Source organism: Schistocerca piceifrons, chromosome 5 (assembly GCF_021461385.2).
Source record: "Schistocerca piceifrons isolate TAMUIC-IGC-003096 chromosome 5, iqSchPice1.1, whole genome shotgun sequence".
Lineage (NCBI taxonomy): Eukaryota > Metazoa > Arthropoda > Insecta > Orthoptera > Acrididae > Schistocerca > Schistocerca piceifrons.
Window position 1 is genome coordinate 98,130,870 of NC_060142.1, and position 23,457 is coordinate 98,154,326.

The window sequence follows — 23,457 nt, forward strand, 5'->3', positions numbered from 1 at the left end:
ATGGAGGCAGGTGATCAGACAGGATGCTTACGTGTCACCTATCAGAGCCGTATCTAGTCGTATCAGGTGTCCCATATCACTCCAACTGCACACGCCCCACACCGTTACAGAACCTCCACCAGCTGGAACAGTCTGCTGCTGACATGCAAGATCCTTGAATTCATGAGGTTGTCTCCATACCCGTACACGTCCGACCTCTCGATACAATTTGGAGTGAGACTCGTCTGACTGGGCAACATCTTTCCAGTCATCAACAGTCCAATATCGGTGTTGACTGGCCCAGGCGAGGCTTTGTGTCGATCAATCATCAAGGTTGTATGAGTGAGCCTTCTACACCGTTAGCGCATATCAATGATGACACTTGTACATGGCCCAGCACTGAAATTTGCATCAATTTTGAGGAATGGTTGCACTTCCGTCTCGCTGATCGATTCTCTTCAGTCGTCGTTGGTCCCATTCTTGTTGGATCTTCCTCCGGTTGCAGCGATGTCGGAGATTTGATGTTTCACCGAAATCCTGATATTCACGGTACACTCGCCAAATAGTCGTACTGAAAAATCCCCACTTCATCGCTACCTCGGACATGCTGTGCCCCACCGCTCGTGCGCCAACTATAACAACACTTAAATCTTAATAACGTGCCATTACAGCAGCAGTAATCGATCTAAGAACCCCACCAGACATATGTTGCCTTATATAGGCGTTGCAGACCGCAGCGCCATATTCTGCGTGTTTAAATATCTCTATAATTGACTACGCATGCCTGCAACCCTTCTTGGCCCTTCAGCGTAGTATGTGGTTAGGATGTGGTCCCCATGATCCCCCTTGAACGAACACCTCTCCCTTAACTCCGTAGTAGACTTCTCTAAATTTCGTTCGACCTGCTGTTATACACAGTGTGGGGAACTGCGAGACTTTGTGCGATGTTCTTGTTTTGGTGTGATTCTGTGCTTTCACTATTCTCCTTGATGCTATGCATTGATTATAATAAATTATAATAAAGGGGATGGCCCAAAAATAGCTATCCGTTTATTTACTGTTGGTGTTTGCGCAACGGATAACGCTTGTGATGGGGCGAGGGGGAGGAGGGGGCAGCGGGAAGGCTCAAGGAACCAATGAAACAAGTTATATTTGCCTATAGTTTCAATGACATATATTCCGTTTAATGACTTTTTCCAGAACATTATATTTCATTGTTGAATTCATGAATAATAATCGGTAGGGGCGGATTGTCTGAAATTAGGAGTCGGAAGACCACAGATTATCAATTGATTGTGCAGTTTATTATAGCCCACAAGCCAGAATTCAAAGGGACAACAAAAGATTACTCTTGTTCATCAGGCGTTGATGGCGCTTGTTCTCTAGCCTAGTGGTCTCTTAATTTGAATGCACACTGGGAGAATTGGAGGAAATCTATGTTGCGTTGCTACTGTGAATGATATTAGCGGCAAGCAATCATCATTCTCTGTTTCTCATTCATAAATTCATAGCCCTACTTTCAAATATGCAACTCATCACTTTTAGATTCATGGAATACAGTTGCATTTATGCGGGAGTCAAATATATACGCGTACGACAAGGCACCAAAAATTGGAGGGAAGGCAATTAAGCAGAAAAAGATGTCGTTACAAACATATATACAACTCTGATACATCATAGAAACTTCCCTCACACTCGCACGCGTAATTAGTACACTGAATGCAGCCAAGAGTGAGAATTTCTGGAAAGACTATGCAGCAATCTACATTTATATAGATGGAAGTCATTGATAGCAAATTTACCCACAATAAATGCAAATACTGAATTAACAAAAAGCATCACAGGTATCATTCACATACCATAAACTAAATTTTAACAAAAACGTCATTCTCGCGCTTTGACTGTGCAGTCGAACCACGTGGGTGATCGCAATGAATGGCTCATATACATATTCACTCATTTGGATTCTTCTTGGATATGTTATCAAGATTTCAATCGGTTCTCACGGAGAGCCCACTTGAAGCCGAACGTAATGTACTGGTGGTATTTTCTCTTTGCGGTACTGCTCTTGTGGCAGTATAAAGACAATGAGCCACCGTCCAAAAATGACGTAACATCATATAATTTCACACGTTTGTTTCCTTAAATATATCACACTGTCCACACCCAAAAGCCTAAATTATCATTACACGATAAATTTGACTATACTTCGTTGCAACGGTTACCACCACATGCCAAAGCTTGCACAAAGGATGAAGCCCAAACTACAAACTTTTGTTCTCCTGTGGGCCCACTGCATTATGCGTGTCATGTAAGGACACTGCTCGTGTTCTCACGGTAGCTATCTCGCTTCTCGAGCACGGGGTCCCGGGTTCGATTCCCGGCGGGGTAAGGAATTTTCCCTTCCTCAGGATGACGGGCTATTGTTGTGTCGTCTTCATCATCATCATTCATCCCAATTACGGTCGCAGGAAGCCAATGGCAAACCTGCACTAGGACCTTGCCTAGTATGACGGTGCGGGTCTCCCGCATCGTAGCTTTACGCTCTGTCACGGAGTATGGGACTTCACCATCATCATCATCATCTTCATCATCATATATTATGTTAAGAAACCAGTACACTGCTGTGTTTGAAAATATCGTTTAGTGCTATAGGACTATTTTGGCATGATTGCTATCTTCAGATTATATCGGGTCGTCTTAATATAAGTATGACAATGATACCTCATTTGCTGTGACACTATTGTATAAGTTTGCTCCGTTGATATTAAACTTCCGCTCAAGCAAATATTTGTGTATTTTTCCAGTTGTCAAAATGTATATCATAATGTAGTTTTGCGGCGGCTATATTGACATTTGAATCACCGCAGTACCATGTTAAACATACAAGGACGACTATCACGCCATTATGGCTCGAAAACGCACGTTACTTCCTGACAAAGTAATGAGGCGGAATAAGTAGTTTCGTCTCACCCCCACTGCTGTTAAGGAAACGCTAAACGAGTTAAGGTATGGACAGAGTTTGCAGCATTGTGTACTGCATACAGTTGAGGAACAGTTCAGAGACGATGATAATTTGTATCACCACGACAGTACATCCTGCAAAGTAACGGTTTGTGGAAAACATTATTTCTGAAATGGAATGACTGGCCAGAGTCCTAACACCAACCCAGAGGTACTCCTTTGGATTGAATTTGAACATCGACTTTGCTCCACACCCCAGCGCGCAAGCTAGCACACCCCCACTGACATTCATACACCTCACTGAAAGAATAATCGGCAGAGTTTAAGCCGCCATAAATGCGAAGCGTGGACGGGCCCAATATTATTGTCGACTAACAGGTATCTGGGTACTATTGATCACATAGTATAGATTGCAAGAAACCAATACACTGCTGTGTTTGAAATAAGTGAAGCAGGTAAGAGGTATCAGGTCTGAACCTCTGAAAAAGTGTTGGACCCTAGCCATTACATACAAAACTCCAACAGACATCCATAATGAAGGCCTTTTAGATGAGATTTGTGAAATGAACGCGAGTTCATTGATGGGGTTAAGCTGAGATTTAAAATGGGTCAAAAGACTAGAATTCAATACAACAGGTGTTAGGGGTTTCTTCCAGAATCCAGAGCATACTGCTTGCCAGAACTAACGTTTATGTTGTCTTCCAGGCACTGAACGTCGAGGAATGTAGTGTAGCCTCCATATGTTTTAAGTGTTGCGAGCTAGGACGCCGATTAAATTCACGTACAAGGGATCAGGCTTACACCCAATGTGGCGAAGCCGGCCACCTAAAGAATGACTGTCCAAAGAGAAACGAAGAACATGTGTCCTTTCTGTGCTCTTACAGACGTAAGAGTTATAACGGATTAGGAAGAAAATGAGTAATGTATGCGTTACTGCTTGAACGAGAAATTGAAAGACACTTCTACGGCTATGGTGCGACGTTGTCTAATGGTTTTCTTCTGAGTTCTTGATCTTTAAGCAGCATCCCACAAGAACAAACCACTTACGATTTCAAAAAATGTTTCACATGGCTCTGAGCACAATGGGACTTAACTTCTGAGGTCATCAGTCCCCTAGAACTTAGAACTACTTAAACCGAACTAACCTAAGGACATCACACACATCCATGCCCGAGGCAGGATTCGAACCTGCGACCGTAGCGACCGCGCGGTTCTAGAGTGTAGCGCCGGCCGGGGTGGCCGAGCGGTTCTAGGCGCTTCAGTCTGGAACCACGCGACCGCTACGGTCGCAGGTTCGAATCCTGCCTCGGTCATGGATGTGTGTGATGTCCTTAGGTTAGTTCGGTTTAAGTAGTTCTAAGTTCTAGAGCACTGATGACCTCAGAGGTTAAGTGCTCAGAGCCATTTGAACCATTTGAATCAGACTGTAGCGCCTAGAACCGCTCGGCCACTGCGGCCGGCTACTTACGACTTCATTTAATGTTGGTCGCACCTGGGTATGCATGGCTCTGTTTAAAACGAATAACTTGACGTATTCTTAGACGGAGCTGCGCACGTCTCCTTGCACTGCCAGCGGCTGCTGCAAATAATTATCTGTAGCCTGCGATCTTGCCGCTAGGACTGTGAATTAATAAGATACACAGGATTTTAAGATAAAAGATAAATGTATATTTTAATGAAAATTTTTCTATTCTAAAATCTGTAATTGATGTAGACGACAGAAAATTATATTGAATAATGTGCATTCATGAAAGTACGTCTCGCCTAAACGGAAAGTATTCGAACGATTTCGAAATAAAATAGTGACAGAAAATAATCTTATCAAATGCAGTGAAGTTGCCGTGAGAATGATAGGAGATCCGAAGCTAAATAGGCATCCAAATCACGTGAAAGTTAAGTCAATTCCGTGATCGCTATACACGAAATATTCACCAACTGAAAATCGTTCAGATTTGATTTACAAATTGACTCACGCACGATAACAAGTATAAACCCATACTCTGTCTAATCTCAATCCCGAAATGCAATCGGAGAAAAAGTCAGAGACCTGTTGCGGCCGTTTACTGTGTCGGAACCACCACTCGAGCGAATAACATACGTTACCACTGCCGTCTTGAAACGTAGAAATGTCCAAAATCGCTCCCTTAATTGGAGATCCGAAGCTAAATAGTCATCCAAATCACGTGAAAATTAAGTCAATTCAGTGATCGCTATACACGAAACATTCACCAACTGAAAATCGTTCAGATTTGATTTACAAATTGACTCACGCACGATAACAAGTATAAACCCATACTCTGTCTAATCTCAATCCCGAAATGCAATCGGAGAAAAAGTCAGAGACCTGTTGCGGCCGTTTGCTGTGTCGGAACCACCACTCGAGCGAATAACATACGTTACCACTGCCGTCTTGAAACGTAGAAGTGTCCAAAATCGCTCTCTTAAGCGTAGCACTCGAAAACGTGTCTGCTTCTACTTCATTCCAGAGGTGTTGCGTCACTGCCAGCTTCTCCATTGGTTGAAGGCCGACCCCACCATGTTCTACAGACTCAAGTCGACCGCTTCCCAGGCTAAACTAATATACGACTAACAATATTTAAGTAAAGAAATATTATAAACACTTGGTTGCGCTCAGACTAAGCACAGTAAACACAGATAAAGGTTTGTTCATAAATAAATAAGCCAGTATTGGTGCACAGGTGCACTCACATGAAATGGCAACTGACTGTCGTTAAATACTGTTTAAACAATTATTTGCGTCTGCTTAACAGAAGCGCCTTTAGGTCCCATTTTCAAAGGTGGTGTGAGTTAACACACGTAACTCACCACTTCTTAAATTACTATGATTTTCTATTAGCAATTATACTCAATAGTTAAATAAATATCTGGCAAAAATAGTAACATGTTCAGTGCATAACTACACAAGTTTTACAAGATTTGAGGTATTCATGCTACATTCATTTCCTGTGTTCTTTCGGATAATTATTATGTTCTTGTTAAATCCCACCTATTCGTCGAATATGGGATGTATAGCAAACCTGCCTTCTCAGATCGCTACACAACATTCAAACAAGTCGTATTAATGAGATTTATTACGAAAAGTAAATGACAGTACTTAACTTTCAATATTACATAGATGTGCCGCAAGCAAAGGGCGACATGCAATATAATCAATATTCTTCAGAATAAACGATCCTAATACAAACTAAACAATAAGTTGATTAGTATATTCAGGTCGCTAGTCTTGCAGACCGCTGCGGTCGCGTTGTCGTCCTGAAGAGTGGTCGGTCAACGTACAATTGCCTGACGTCACAGCCCTCTGCGCTCTATTGTTCCCACTAGCATGCCGGCGCTTGACTTTGCGTCGTAACAGTTCTGAGAAACATTCTCAATGACGTACACTTCTTTGTCATGCATTATGCAAGCCTTTCATATTTTGTTCTTATTGTCATGAAACTATTTTCCATCAGTTTCTCGTAATTGCAGCTGAATGCCTATATGGCTAGATAAGTTTTTATGTTAATATCACGCTAATAGGTAAGAGAGGATTGGTGCAAAATATTTTTATTTATTTGTGCAGTCGGTTCAGCAGATTCCCTGTAGCCATAAGGGCTCCACCTTTCCCGCCTCTATCGCTGTTATATGGGGAGCGCGTGGGACCCTCTTGAATACCAGGTGGTGGCCGAAGATGTCCCTCATTTTAGTCTCTCAAGCTGTCGTAGCAGCTCTGAAATTTCTCTTCTAACGCTCTTTTAACGCCGTTAAGTAGTCCCCCCTTAGATCTCTGGGTCCTCTGATTGGCCAGTGAAGGAGCTTGCTAATGTTGACTACCTAACGCCCCCATCTCTCCTCTGGAGACAAGGAGCCTTCAGTCAGTGCTAGTCTGTTGCTGCTCGTAGCTGGAGCTCGACGTTGAGGTCACATATGGGTAAGCATGGGTGTTCTTTGTGAACTCCAGCTTCCTTGGTTACAATATCGTGAGTTAGGAAATACGTCACTTAGAGCTCTTTCATAGTCTTTGTTTAATTTTTTTCATTTTTCTTTTTTGGAAATGTTTAATCCGTAAATCAAAGGATTTCCTTCATGTTGGGTTTGGTGTCTTACACCGAGCTCTGTCTGGTAGACGCGAGGAGTGGGTTGTAGTTCCTATTAGCGTAAAGATTGTCACTCTCAACGTTACCGCTGCGCCTCCTGCATTATTTCTCTGATTGTTTTCTTCGTGGTATGCATGTGGTATTAAGGTCCTTTCAGTTGCAACTTTTGTGAAATGGGCTCGGTTCTTTAAGCTAGACCATGTGAGCACGCGTCGAGCGGGTGGCCTTATGACGATTCCCTAGCAAGGGTTCATATCCGCAATAATTTGACCCTTTTTGCTCAATCGAAAGTTTTTATCATGGCCATTGATGAGTGTCACTTCATTCCTGGGCGGAAGGCGCCCTCTTATCCTAATACTCAGCACTTGTTCTGTTTAGTTTACAGTAATGGTGGTTGCATGCTGATAACTACATTATTTTATTAAGAAGTAAGAAACTTATAGTCACGACTATCAGGTTCCTCGTTTCCTTGCCCGCCATCCTGTTGTTTCCTCGTCACTGTGGTAAAGGCAGGGTGCTGGACCAACTTCCTCATCCTCACACCCACACTATAAGGCCATGTTTAACGCTATCAGAGCGTGTAAGAAAAACGAATTTCACTTTTTGTACTTGTAAAAGATTCAGTTCCTCTTCTTTTGTTAATAAAGGCGGAATATTGAATGTCAATCTATCTTTTTCATTCTCTAGATATTCACTCCTTCATCTGAGAATAGTTTGCAAGTCCCCTATAAAATCGTTCTGATTAGCAAAGTAAGTAATTAATAAATGAGTTATGTGGAAGGTCTCCGTAAGATCGAATGGATTTTTTTTCATTTAAGGGCCAACATGATTTACGCAGATCCGTTACGGCCATTGCAGTTGCGGTTTCACTAACAGCGAAATCATGAAACTTGCCCCTTAGCACAAGAGAGAGGTCACGGGTCACTGCGACTCATGAATCAAATTCCACTCGACGTGGTGTAAATAGGATACCTTATTCTGAATAGGTGGTAATGAGTGTTAGCGTTACTGAGTTGGGAACATTTTTATAGATGCATATGTCCAAACCTTTGCGTATTCGCTTAGTCTATTAGAAAGTCTTTTATTATTTCGCTTATCAATGAGAAAGAGATGCCACAGCTATTAACTTGCATAATGAAAATATATGAAAAACGAATTAAATCAAGAAATAAAGAAGATATGTGGGATCCAGGGAAGATAGCTATTATCTGAGATATCATTTGATGAAATCGCATGAAGCGTTTAAAATTTGTTAATTCGGGGGGTTCACTGTGAAAATGTTTAATCACTGTAAAATATTAAAGTTTGTAGTTTTAAAGGTATTGACATTTGTGGTGTCACCGCCAGACACCACACTTGCTAGGTGGTAGTTTTAAATCGGCCGCGGTCCATTAGTACATGTCGGACCCGCGTGTCGCCACTGTGTGATCGCAGACCGAGCGCCACCACAAGGCAGGTCTCGAGATACGGACTAGCACTCGCCCCAGTTGTACGGACGACTTTGCTAGCGACTACACGGACGAAGCATAGCTCATTAGCAGAGCAGATAGTTAGAATAGCCTTCAGCTAAGTCAATGGCTACGACCTAGCATGGCGCCATTAGTAACATTGCATGTATCTAAAGAGTCTCACTTGTATCGCCACAATCTCCAGATGTACCAAGGATGGATTAAAGTTAAGTAGTCCAGAAGCTACGTACTTTTCTTTATAGGCTTCATTACGTATCCTGTTTCAGACCTCACGCTATCCTGCTTTAGCTTAACGCGTGCCTTTCGGCTTCCTCTCATTGTGTCTAGGCTGTCTTGTCTAGACACAACAACATTATTATTGTTTCTACAGCTACATCTACACAGATACTTCGCAAGCCACCATACGGTGCTTAGCGAGCGTACCCTATCACTACCTGCCATATCCTTGCCTGTTCCACTCGCAAGAAGAGCGACTGAAAAACCACTATCTATCTGCCTGCGTATGAGCCCTAATTTCTCGTGTTTTATCTTCGTTGTCCTTTCGCGCAATGTATGATGGCGGCAGTATTATCGTTCGGCTGTAAGCTTCAAATGTCGGTTCTCTAAATTTTCCCAATAGTGCTTGTTCGAAAGGACGTCGCCTTCTCTCCAGAGATTCCTATTTGAGTTCCTGAAGCACCTCCGTAACATTTACGTGTTTTAGAACCTACCGGTAACAAATCTAGCAGCCCGTCTTCAATACCACCTGATATGGATCCCAAACACTGGAGCAGTACTCAAGAATAGGTCACGCCAGCGTCCTACATGCTGCCGCCTTTCCAAGTGAACACGTCTTTCCTAAAATTCTCCCATTAAACCGAAGTCGACCATTCACCTTCTAGAAAATGGTTCAAATGGCTCTGAGCACTATGGGACTTAACATCTGTGGTCATCCGTCTCCCAGAACTTAGAACTACTTAAACCTAACTAAGCTAAGGACATCACACACATCCATGCCCGAGGCAGGATTCGAACCTGCGACCGTAGCGGTCACGCCGTTCCAGACTGAAGCGCCTAGAACCGCACGGCCATACCGGCCGGTCATTCACCTTCCCTACCACATGTCTCACTTGCTCCTTCTACCTCATATCGCTTTGCAACGTTATCCCCAGATATTTAAACTACTTGACTGTGTCAAGTACGACATTATCAATATTGTATCCGAACATTAAAGGAATTATCTCTCGACTCATCCGCCTCAATTTACATTTTTCCACATTTAGGGCTAGCTGCCATTCATCACACAAACAAGAAATTTTGTCTAAGTCGTCTTGTATCTTCCTACAATCACTCTGCTTCGACACCTTACCGTACAGCACGGCATCATCAACCAACAACCGAATATTGCTCCCCACGCTGTCCGCCAAACCGTTTATGTATATAGACAACAACTGCGGTACTATCGCACTTCCCTGGTCAACTCCCGACGGTACCTTTGTGTCTGGTGAACACGCACCATCGTGAACAACATATTGAGTTCTATTCTTTAAGACGTCTTCAAGCCACTCACATGTTGGCAAACTTATTCCGTAATCTCGTACCTTCGTTAACAGTCTATGCCTAAAGTGCTTTATTTTTCTTATATACGGATGTATTCTAATTATCTTTCCTACGTATCTAACTGTGTTTTATAGTCGAATTTCAGAGTGCCGTAACTTAGCCATCTTTCAGATTGTCTGAAAGTCCGTCATTGCTGCCACTTGACCGTCCATCTTCCAAATTTCCAATTCCGGGTTCTACCCGCTTCCTGCTACCGCTCCACTTCTGTACCTGGGACCGAGCCTGAACAGTCGCTTCTACTTGTGCTGGACGGTCCAACGGGTGACACAAGCCCGCATCACTGTGGCTGGCTACGAGCTTTCAGCTTCACAAATGGATTCACCTCACTTCGTACCAATTCTAGGCGGCCGATTGGCTTGCCTACATACACGTAACGTTATAATTGCTAGAAGAACCATGAGTTTTTCATGTGCAACACAGAGTCATTTGCAATACTCACTGACAGAACAGCAAAAATCCCCGTTAATACGTAAAAGACTATTGATACTTGATGTGGGAACGCTATGAAATGAGAAAATAAATTGCTAAAAGTGTACTAGGCGGAAACCTCTGTTTAGGAGAAAGCAAGCACGTAATTTTTTACCGAAAAGAAAACCAAAGGTAATAGCAGAGATGCAACCACTCAGACGGAGAGGAGGATCATTCGCACCCGAGCCATAAAAATGACCAAAATCTTTATAACATTTACCAATACTGGAAATGTGCTTTGCACATTGAGACACGGTAGAATAACGCACCAACGAAAGAAAGTATGAAAATGCAGTACAATGAGGTGTAGAGCACAACTAGTTAAGAAGAAACCACCGCAAATCACAAACCCATTGCAGTCAAATACCGTCAAAGGAACACCACCATCAACAAAGAGACAAAAGTCGACGCACCTTAAAGTAGTGAGTAAAAACAACAAAGAGTTCGTAACACAACCGCTACACAGGATGCACAGCGATGTACAGCTTTAACGGAGAGAAAAACGGACATAGTTCCACAACAAATCCATGAAAGTTCTGAAGATTCACTCCGGCTTGCCATGCCGGAAGACGCTATAGACCTTCAAACCTGCTAAAAGCATAGAGTGAGAACCAAGAACCGGGAGGCAAATTCTATAACGTTGCCTGCAGACTGTAGGCTGTATTCAACTGGAATCGGAGAACCTAACTACTGACTCTGACCTCCTGAAGAACTTACTACTGGAAGATTTTCTTAGAAGAAATATATATTACGATATTGAGGAGCAGTGTAACCAATTCGTTATATCGCATTGTTGAGTAGAATTTGACCTTCCTCAACGATGCCCACTCTGTCATTCCCATATATACTACCCATATATGGACGGAAGCGTTTCAAAACCAGTACAGCTAAACTGTTTGGGGATACTGAACGTTATACGTGAAATTTGCCAAGTAGCTGAAGAAATGAAATTCGCTATTCTAGGCTTACAGGAACCATACACTTGAAGAGGAAAAAGTCGTGGTATTCTGGTCGCAGCTCAGCTCATTGACAGCTCATCACACACGATGAACAACTGATGACAGCCAGTGTACACTGAAGCTCCAAAGAAACTGGTGCACCCCCTAAAATCGTGTAGGACCCCAGCGAGCACGCAAAAGTGCCACAACACTATGTGGCGTAGACTCGACTAATGTCTGAAGTAGTGCTGGAGGGAACTGACACCATGAATCCTGCAGGGCTGTCCATAAATCCGTAAGAGTACGAGGGGGTGGGGACCTTTTCTGAACAGCACGTTGCAAGGCAACTCGATGTGCTCATTAAAGTTCATGTCTGGGGAGTTTGTTGGCCAGCGGAAGTATTTAAACTCAGAAGAGTGTCCCTGGAGGCACCCGGTAGCAACTGTAGACTTGAGGGTTGTCGCATTGTCTTTCTGGAATTACCCGTCGGAATGCAGAATAGACGTGAATGGATGCATGTGACCAGACAGAAGATTCGTGTCATCTGTCAGGGTCGTATCTTGACGTACCAGAGGTCCCATACCACTTCCACGGCACACGACCCACACCATTACAGAGCCTCCACCAGCTTAAACAGTCCCCTATTGACATCAGGGTCCACGGATTCATGAGGATTTCTCCATACCCGTACACGTCCATCCGCTCGGTACAATTTGGAAAGAGACTCGTCCGACCAGGCAACATGTTTCCAGTCATCAACAGTCCAATGTCGGTGTAGACAGGCCCAGACGAGGCGTAAAGCTTTGTGTCGTGCTGTCATCAAGGGTACACGAATGGGCTTTGGCTTCGAAAGACGATATCGATGATGTTTCGTTGAATGGTTCGCACGCTAAAATTTATTGATGGTCCAGCATTGAAATCTGCAGCAATTTACGCAACGGTTGCACTTCAGTCACGATGAACGATTCTCTTCATCGTAGTTGGTCCCGTCCGTCCCGTCTTTTCTCAGCGATGTCAGAGATTTGAAGTTTTACCGGATTCCTGATACATTCGTGAAATTGTCGTACGGAAAAATACCCACTTCATCGCTGCCTTGGAGATGTGTCCCATTGCTCGTGCGCCGACTATGACGCAACGTTCAGACTCAGTTAAATTTTGATAACCTGGTATTGTAGCAGCAGTAATAACTCTAACAACTCCGCCAGACTTTTGCTGTCTTATATATATATACACTCCTGGAAATGGAAAAAAGTACACATTGACACCGGTGTGTCAGACCCACCATACTTGCTCCGGACACTGCGAGAGGGCTGTACAAGCAATGATCACACGCACGGCACAGCGGACACACCAGGAACCGCGGTCTTGGCCGTCGAATGGCGCTAGCTGTGCAGCATTTGTGCACCGCCGCCGTCAGTGTCAGCCAGTTTGCCGTGGCATACGGAGCTCCATCGCAGTCTTTAACACTGGTAGCATGCCGCGACAGCGTGGACGTGAACCGTATGTGCAGTTGACGGACTTTGAGCGAGGGCGTATAGTGGGCATGCGGGAGGCCGGGTGGACGTACCGCCGAATTGCTCAACACGTGGGGCGTGAGGTCTCCTCAGTACGTCGATGTTGTCGCCAGTGGTCGGCGGAAGGTGCACGTGCCCGTCGACCTGGGACCGGACCGCAGCGACGCACGGATGCACGCCAAGACCGTAGGATCCTACGCAGTGCCGTAGGGGACCGCACCGCCACTTCCCAGCAAATTAGGGACACTGTTGCTCCTGGGGTATCGCCGAGGACCATTCGCAACCGTCTCCATGAAGCTGGGCTACGGTCCCGCACACCGTTAGGCCGTCTTCCGCTCACGCCCCAACATCGTGCAGCCCGCCTCCAGTGGTGTCGCGACAGGCGTGCATGGAGGGACGAATGGAGACGTGTCGTCTTCAGCGATGAGAGTCGCTTCTGCCTTGGTGCCAATGATGGTCGTATGCGTGTTTGGCGCCGTGCAGGTGAGCGCCACAATCAGGACTGCATACGACCGAGGCACACAGGGCCAACACCCGGCATCATGGTGTGGGGAGCGATCTCCCACACTGGCTGTACACCACTGGTGATCGTCGAGGGGACACTGAATAGTGCACGGTACATCCAAACCGTCATCGAACCCATCGTTCTACCATTCCTAGACCGGCAAGGGAACTTGCTGTTCCAACAGGACAATGCACGTCCGCATGTATCCCGTGCCGCACAACGTGCTCTAGAAGGTGTAAGTCAACTACCCTAGCCAGCAAGATCTCGGGATCTGTCCCCCATTGAGCATGTTTGGGACTGGATGAAGCGTCATCTCACGCGGTATGCACGTCCAGCACGAACGCTGGTCCAACTGAGGCGCCAGGTGGAAATGGCATGGCAAGCCGTTCCACAGGACTACATCCAGCATCTCTACGATCGTCTCCATGGGAGAATAGTAGCCTGCATTGCTGCGAAAGGTGGATATACACTGTACTAGTGCCGACATTGTGCATGCTCTGTTGCCTGTGTCTATGTGCCTGTGGTTATGTCAGTGTGATGAATCTGACCCCAGGAATGTATCAATAAAGTTTCCCCTTCCTGGGACAATGAATTCACGGTGTTCTTATTTCAATTTCCAAGAGTGTATATACGTTGCCAGCCACAGCAACGTATTCTGCCTCTTTACGGATCTCTGTATTTGAACGCATGCCTATATCAATTTCTTCGTTGCTTCGGTGTATAATCTAAGCTCATCTCTTCAACATGCTCTCTGTCCTCGTGATATACCGGTGTCCCATTGGTTCACACTTCACTGTTTTTCTAACAAGATACATAACATGAGATTAATTTGTCGTTGCCAGTCTGTAACTGCAAATAAGGCTTAACACGAGAAGAGGCGTTTACGAAAACTTGCACTCCGACCTAACTGACGACCCCCACAGGTGCCGGTTTCTCAGCTGGTTCAGAACAAAATGTAATACAGTCTTCAAGGAGAACATCATAGAACCGTCACCTCTCAGCATTCAGGAAAGGAATTAATCTTGCTTTCGAGATCACCTACTGCATAAACATAAAATACTTATACATACATGTAAGGTACACTAACTATAAATGTTCCAGCGATGAAGAATGGAAGAGTAGAGAAGGTTGTGAGACGACGTCAGCCAATAGTACTCTGACTAGAACGACACCAGTACAGGAGTGGCAAACTACACAAAGAGAATATACGTGCCGCTCCGCCTAGCCGTGGCGGACTTGAAGACCGGCTCTCATACAATGCAACAGCAGTGTCATTTGAACTGAATTGGTTTACTTGCATCGAAATTGTATATACGAAGGGACATTGATTATTTGTATGTCGCAATTTGCTTGAGTCACACCTTTGTGAATACACAGCGTTATGTATTGTCAATAAAACTTACTGTAATAAACTCAATTTAAATGATTTGCTTGAACAGCTGTCTAGTGATCTGAGAAAACAGATTCCTTGGCACCCTATATTAGACGAGTGGGTGGGACACTACACTGGCGCCGGCCGGAGTGGCCGAGCGGTTCTAGGCGCTTCAGTCTGAAACCGCACGATCGCTACGGTCGCAGGTTCGAATCCTGCCTCGGGAATGGGTGTGTGTGATGTCCTTAGGTTAGTTAGGTTTAAGTAGTTCTAAGTTCGATTGATGACCTCCGATGTCCCATAGTGCTCAGAGCCATTTGAACAATTTGAACTACATTGGCGACGAGTTAGAAGAAGAACCCAGTGCCTCGAGGCCATTGGATTTTCTTTTATGTTTTGCTATTGCTTTAATTCTCTCTTGTCTTCTCTTTACAGGGGAATTTGCTTGCTTTAACAGTCTCCTATGAAGTCTTTGTTAATCAGTGTTATCAGGTGGGCATTGCTGAAATTTTCTTTGCTTTTGTACTTATTTTTCTTTCATGCCTTACCTGTTTCTTGCATTTGTCTCTTCCAACATGTCCATCCCACCTATTCCATCCCCTGCTCAGGCGCCACAGCTGCCAGTGTTAGATGCAACACAGCTAGTGCAGATGTATCAGTTTCAGAGTCTGCAAATATCCAATCTGTTAAACATGGTACAGCAGCTCCTGGCAAACCCACCCACTAATGCGGCACAAGCAACACCTACAGTTGCTCCAAGTGCTAAACAGCCTTTTTGCCAGTTTCATGAACGAGAAGAGGAATGGATAGAATGGTTGCAACAGTTTCAAGCGCACATAATTGCTCACAACGTACCAGGTACTGTGAAAAGCCATTACTTTCTCTCAACAGTAGGAAGTGCAGTGTTTAGGCTCATACAAAAACTGTTCCCTAACGCCACACCGAATGAATTTTCGTATGATAAAGCTTTAGATGGGCTAACTAGCCGGCCGGAGTGGCCGTGCGGTGCTAGGCGCTACAGTCTGGAGCCGAGCGTCCGCTACGGTCACAGGTACGAATCCTGCCTCGGGCATGGATGTGTGTGATGCCCTTAGGTTAGTTAGGTTTAATTAGTTCTAAGTTCTAGGAGGCTGATGACCTCAGATGTTAAGTCGCATAGTGCTCAGACCCATTTGAAAATTTTTTTGGCTAACTATTACGTCTAGCACATGAATGTGGTAGCAGCTAGGTATCAATTCTCTAATTGCAAACAACGGTCAGAACAAACTTTTCGCATATTTGCAGGGTATGATGAGGAAATGACAATTCAGATGTGCTAGTGGTGCTTTATATTTAGCTGTTATGTTGTGAGATGTGACTGTGTATAGTGTAACTGATGTCAAACCCAGAGAACAGATTTTGAAACAGTCAATTCACCATTTCAGCAAGTAGTGCAAATACTGGATCAGTATGATTCAGGTGCCCTGTCAGCCAACAAATGTGAGCAGCCAGCAATTTTTCAGGCTGAGTCTCTTGTTTGCGACTGGCCCATTCGGCGGCTGCTTGCGCTCGCCACGCTGGGTAAACAACATTATACTGTGTGTAAGCAGTCTGCTAAACATGTGGCCACCCAGGCGATTGGAATTAAGTGATGCCCTCAGTGTCATTCATTCCACAAATGCCAAGACTGCCACTCCTGACAAGCACAGTGTTACGCTTTTGGCAAGAAAGGACGTGTACAATCCATATGTTTGCAATAGAACAAACATGAGAATTCAGCCCACTCACAAAAATCTAGTGACAAGGCCCATGTAATTACTGCAGTATATTCAATGTCTGCAACAGGCAAGCTAGCAAGTGAACAGTTTCTTCAGTGCTATGTCAGTCCAACAAACCCTTTGTTACATTGCTTTTTTTGGGAAACATGTGATATTTCTGTTGGACAAGGGTGCCTCTGTTACATTGGTGAACCACCACACATATGAACTGTTAGGCTCCTCAAGCCTGTCTAAAACTGGCACACACCTGACGGCTTATAATGGACAAGGCATTCCCATTCTCGGAAAATTGACTGACATGTATCGCGAACAGTGACTTTTATGGTGCTACAATCAAGGGATTGTGAGAACTTATTTGATCTTGATTCTTTTCATTTATTTGGATTTAAAATTTAGGGCAATGTGTTGTCAGTGTCTGCGTTCCACGCCAACGACAGTTTAGTTAGCTTGCCGAAAGAATTCCTGGAACTCTTTTATGAAGGTTTAGGCAAGGCTATCAATCTTGTTGCACATATTACCATGAAAACAATGCTCAGCAGAAATTTTACCGGGCCAGAACCCGCCATTTCCCAACGGTATTGGGAGTATCTGACTGCTGAAGTGCCAAACTGTTCAAATTATTTGGACGATATTGTCGTAGCAGGTCATACACCTGAAGCTCATGTTGCAAATTTGTGTCCTTTGTTTCGTGTATTACCTAATGCAGGACTGAAGTGTAGAGTGGACAAGTGTGTCTTTTTAAAACCTGAGTTGCGGTATCTTGGTAACGTCTAAGCAGTCAAGGTGTACATCCTCTTCAGTCGCACTTATTACCCATACGAGATTTGCCAGTTCCTCGCAGTCAGTCTCAGGGAAAATGAACTATTATACTCGGTTCATACCGAATGCTGCACAGATCGCAGCTCCATTGCATCGCTCGTGTCGCAAGAATGTCGCCTTTCTTTGGACATATGACTGGCAAGTAGGTTTTCATAAGGTTTAAGATCCATTACTCAGTGATCGATGCTTAGTTCACTTTGATCCTGACAAGCCAATTGTATTGCAAGTTGACGCTTCCTGCTATGGAATCGGTCCAGTGCTTTCGCACAGACTTGGTGATAAAACAGGCCTATCGCTTTGGCGTCAAAAGTGTTGTCCAACGCTCGGTGTAACTATTCGAAACTTGAGAAAGAGGCTTTGGCTATTGTGTGTGGTGCCACCAAATTCAACCACTGCTTATATGGCAGAAAATTCTACTTATTAACGGATCACAAGCCTTTGCATTACTTGTTTCATCCGACGAAACCGGTTCTTGTACGAACTCCCCAAAAATTGCAACCATGGGCTTTGTTGTTGTCTCAATAGCAGTACGAGATTGTGTATCGTCCGACAGCTCAACATGATAATACGGACGCACTTTCACGTCTTCCGGTTGGCACTGATACATACTTTGACGCTTCTGCTGCATCTTGTTGTCCGATCGGTGCTCAAGATTCTGAACTGCTTCAATCTTTTCCGCTGAACTATAGGAGAACTGCACAGTCCACGGAAGCTGAATCTGATTTGAACATTTTGTTAACATATCTTGGTCTCGTCCCTTGAACAGCAAAAAGAATTCCGTTGTGCGCCGATACTTCGCACGTCGGCATAGCCTCGCTATACAGAAAGGTGTGATTCTTGTTCGAAGAGTCAGGTGTGTTGATCCCTAAAGCTTTGCAAAAAGAAGTCTTGGAGTTACTTCACCAAGAACACCGGGGGATTGTTCGAACGAAACAGTTAGCGCATCGACACTGTAACTGGCCGAGGAATGACGTCAGAGCGTCACGCAAGCGCGGAAAATCAGTCGGCTCCGACTCAAAATTCTGTGCTTCGTCTAAGTCGTAACCACCATGGCAACGTGTGCACATAGACTATGTAGGTCCTTGTTGGAACCCTCGTTGGTTTATTGTGCTTGACTCGTATAGCAAGTTTCCTTTTGCTGTGACAACGAACTCGACAGCGTCACGTAGCACAATTCTGGTGTTGCCGTCAAATTTTGGCCTCGAAAGTTTACCTAAAGTCATAGTGTCAGACGAAGGCCCTCAGTTCACGTCAAATAAATTTGAAACATTCTGTGAACGCAGTGGCATACAGTATCTAACTAGTGCACCGTTCCATCCACAGTCAAACGGCAAACGGAACGTTTTGTCGGAACCTTCAAGCAGCAGACGCCCACTCTTCGCTCCACACACACCACACATCAAGCATTGCAACTGTTTCTCGCCTCCTATCGTTCGCACACACGAGATGGAGCATCGCCGGCGGAACTGCGTCACGGCTGCGCCATCGCACACTGCTCCAAATCTGCTCCAACCTCCTGAGCATCCGGCGCCGACGGAAGGCAGCAAGTACCCTTCGCACTGCATGATACTGTGTTTTACAGCGTTTTTAGCGCGAGGTGAGACCGTCCGTCAACTTGGCGCATGCATGAATCACATTTCAGGTCCACAAGGATGCAGCGCCGACGTCGAAATCAACTTCGATACTGTGATACGCGCGGTGATCCTTCTCTTCCCCCGGTTTCACGGATCCCGAGGAGAGCACGGCCACAGAAGCCGCTAGAGGGTGTCGTCACGACACCTTGGGACGACTGCATGGGGACGCAATCATCGCCCCCTCTCACCCTACCGGTGGAGCTGGACCCGCCCACGCCGCAGCAGCGGTGCGTGCTTCATTTGGTAATTGGCCTCAGGAGGTGGACGCGTACACTTCTGGTCGTTTTCCGAGGGACGTTTCCACCAGAGCGAAGGCCGGATGGTGGGGTACGACCTGAAGCTTGACGTCCCCTGCAGCCCCAGCTTCCGGTCCAGTGAAGCGACCACATTCCACACTCTCCCGCCGTTGTCCCGCTCCCTGCACGACGACGGTTCGTCGCTTTGGGGGAGAGGAATGTTCCGCTGATACACAAGCGCCGGCACGACGATCAAGAACGGAAGATCAGATAGGGCTGTGAGACGTCAGCCAGTAGTAGGCTGACTAGGACGACACTAGGACAGGAGCTGCATCTGCATGAAGATAATATAACCGTTGCTTCCACTAGCTGCTGGCGGATTGGAAGACGAGCCGTCATACAAACGCTACATCAGTGACGTATGAACTGAATTGTTTTTCTAGCATTGAAATTGTACATACCGAAGGACACTGGTTATTGGTATGGCGCCATTTGGTTGTGACACACCTTTGTAAATACGAAAAGTTAAGTATTGTCAGTTTAAGTTACTGTAATAAACTCTATTTATATGATTAGCTTGAATTGGTGTCTACCCTCCCTCCTTTCTTCCCTTCTCCCTCATCTCCTTGCGCCTGGCAGATCCTCCGTTTTGATCATGGTCAGTGTGCCACGTCAGTGCTGTGTTTAGTGCTGTTTCTCCTGTGCGTCGAGAGGTGTGATTTTAATTGTGTGCTGGCCTTGTACTTAGTGTTACTGTCAGTTTGTTATGTGCTACGCCATCCATTGGTACTTTTATGCTCCGGTCATACTGTGCCTCGTGTTCTTTTAATTGTCCCAGTGTGTGGTTCTTTACGTGCGCTACCTTTTTACTGTTTTTATCTCCATTTTACAGTCGCCCCTTTTATTGTCTATTGTTTTCCATGATGTTCCCCCTTTTTTATATCTATATACACCATGTTTTCCTTTGTTATTTTTAAATGTCTTCTATTTTTTGTTCTATGTCTTTCGGTTGAAGAGCAGCGCATATGCTCCTGCCAGCCCGCTCCAATGGGGAACTGACATAAAATAAAGAAAAAAAAAAGAAAACATTGTTGTCTAGCGATCTGAGAAAACAGCTTCGTAGACACCCTATATTAGACGACTGGGCAGGATACTACAAAAAACCCATCGTTGCACAGGTATTTATTTACCGCCTTGCCCTAGACTTCTTAGGTCTGTAATGTATTTTTTACTTATAAAACATCTTTGTACACAATGTTTTAAGCAGTATAACTCGGAATAAGAACGAAAACTTTGTTTACTTCACTAACACAGGAGAGAGCCAAGCAGCGTCGACCGTGCGAAAAGCAACTGATTCTGTGGTCTACGCCCGCCAGATGCAGCCCCTGACTTTGTGCTTTGTTTATTGTCATAGCATAACATAAGCTCACCGGGTTTAAAGCGAGACAGTAAAATGTTATGAATAAGGGAAATTCGTAATATAAAACCCGCTCGCCCCTGCCACTTCCTGTCCAAATATTCGCTTTTATGACGTTACGTTGGAGAGAACTTACTAAGTCTTTGTGAGTGAAACGTTCTGGGGAGAAAAAAAGCCCACGATGTTCTCTAGCTGCAACTAGTCTCGCCTGACGACTATCACTGGATTATTGAGATCCACACTCTTGTAGCCGTTCTGAGGTACTGAGAAAGACACAACCATGTTCTAGAGAATCTTATTCATAAACAAAACAAAACAAAACAAAATAAATCTCTAATGAGTTGGCACTCAAATTACGAAGCAGACTTAATAAATTTGCTTTTCGTAGCAAGTAATGTAAATGAAATTTATCGAAAGAAGCAAGCAAGGTCGTGAGATTTTTTAATATATAAAGTGAAATAAGTAAGTTCATATATCATAGCCAAGTAAATTCAGTGTTGTCCTTGACGGCGTCCTTGACAAGGTTATCGTTAGGAGTGCCCCTCTTACTTTCTATACACGACTATACGCAGTCTGAGTGAATAATGTTGTTGACATTAGTTCGTCGAATGAGGTTTCAGTTGGTGGGTTACTCGCAATTACTTCAATTAATCTACCTTGTTGGATTGGTGATCTCCTGGTTTGAGGATTACTTCTATTACTTCGTAGTCCCTGGTCACGATTCTGTTGATTCTGAGTGTGTGGCGCAGAATTCCGTTGCGAGTTAAACGGTTGCTAGACATGGCAAGAAACTACCCTGTTGTTACTATTGTTATTATTATTACTATTATCACTATTATATCCTTATTTTATAATAACAGTAACAATAATAATATCCTGAATTGTACCTATTGTCATATTTTCTCTTCTTGGTGAACGGCGGCCTCTTACTACCAACGTTAGCATGATTCTGCATGGGATTATTTTGTTGTAGTGTTGACCTACTGTTACTATTGCCATTAGGATTACGGTTATGATTGTCATTCCAGTTATTATACTGTTCTTTTCAAAAGACTTCCTTGTATTAGTACTGACTACTCGGCGCTTCTTACTCGCAAGGCTAGTAATTTGTACTTGAGCTAATATGATTCCCTTCATCGCTATAATATGTGGTGAAGCATAAAACTGACTGTTGCGACAGCCTGCTAGAGCAGGAATTTTGATTACGTTACTATGCACAGCTTATAGTTTCTGCTGTAGCCTAATCACATGCGCCTTGACACTTCCTTTCCATTTCGGAATTTCTTTCGTAAAAATAGATTTAATCTGGCCTAACTGTGTGTTCATTTTGTCATTCACGTCTATATGTTTTATTATAACTTCTTCACTCAGATTTTGGACAAGAGCTTGTTGCTAATTTCTCAAAAACTGTTCAACTTGTATCCTTTTGGTGCCACCAACAAATTACTTTGGTGTGTTAAATAATATGGAACTGGTTCATCTTTATTTTGAAGCCAGCTAACAAACTCGTCATTTATCTAACTATTCTGCAACGTTAAATGTTGTACTGTATTTTGTAGCTCAATTTGAGTGTCTTTTAATTTCTTTTCCTTGGATTGCAATTGGGTTATCGATTTGGGTAAACCTTTACAAGCGAGTTTCAAACTGCTAATTCCGTTGTGAGTGAGTCAAGATTTGAGATTTAGTGAAATAAGAGGATTGCTCAGTCGCCAAACATTCACATCACACTTTACATAACTAAATGTGAAGATAGTAACTGTTCCTGAGAGAACAGATACCATTGATGACCGTGCAGCTTCTCTAGAATGAAACGATAATTAAATCGACACCCTAGCTGCAAACAGGAGTTGATATACATCATTGATGACATGTTGAAAATGTGTGCCCCGACCGGGACTCGAACCCAGTATCTCCTGCTTACATGGCAGACGCTCTGTCCATCTGAACCTCAGATGAATAGAGCGTCTGCTATGAAAGCAGGAGATCCTGGGTCCGAGTCCCGTTCGGGGAACACGTTTTCAACATGTCATCAATGATGTATAACAACGCCTGTTTGTAGCTAGGGTGTCGATTTAATTATCATTTCACTCGTTTGTATGCGCTCTCTGCTCATTAGATAAGCGCTAGAAAATTTCCCTCCACGCGAACAGCTTGCTCATTAGCGATACGTTCACTGCTTTGATTCATTTGCTGTGTTTGCTCGCAAGTCAGTTGTATAAAATTTCGCTTCAGCACCTTGATGAAAGGTTTATACAATTCAGCGAATGGGCCTAATAAGTGAGAACGTAATTTAACCATTTCCTCTTCTTCCATCGGATTTTCCATTTTCACGGCAGAAATTGTACTTCCTATTTCGCGAGCTGGAATCTGCTGATTTTCAACGTCTGATTCCTGATCATATACATCGGTATTTTCCGAATACGTGTTCATTTATCCTTTCTTTTCCGTTACTATTAATTGGGATTGTGGGGCCAAATCTGCAACTGCTAGTCATTATAATGTGAATTTTGTTACACAACAGCGAATAAGTCTTGCAAAAACACGATTTAGCGAAATAAACTAGGAGCCTACTTTCCACCATATTATAGTGCACAGCATCAATGAAATTCCTGCAGATATTTTTACACCCTCTTTTGACACAATTCAGAAAATTTTAAAATGGGAAATGGTCACAGTCATTGATTCGCGTAAT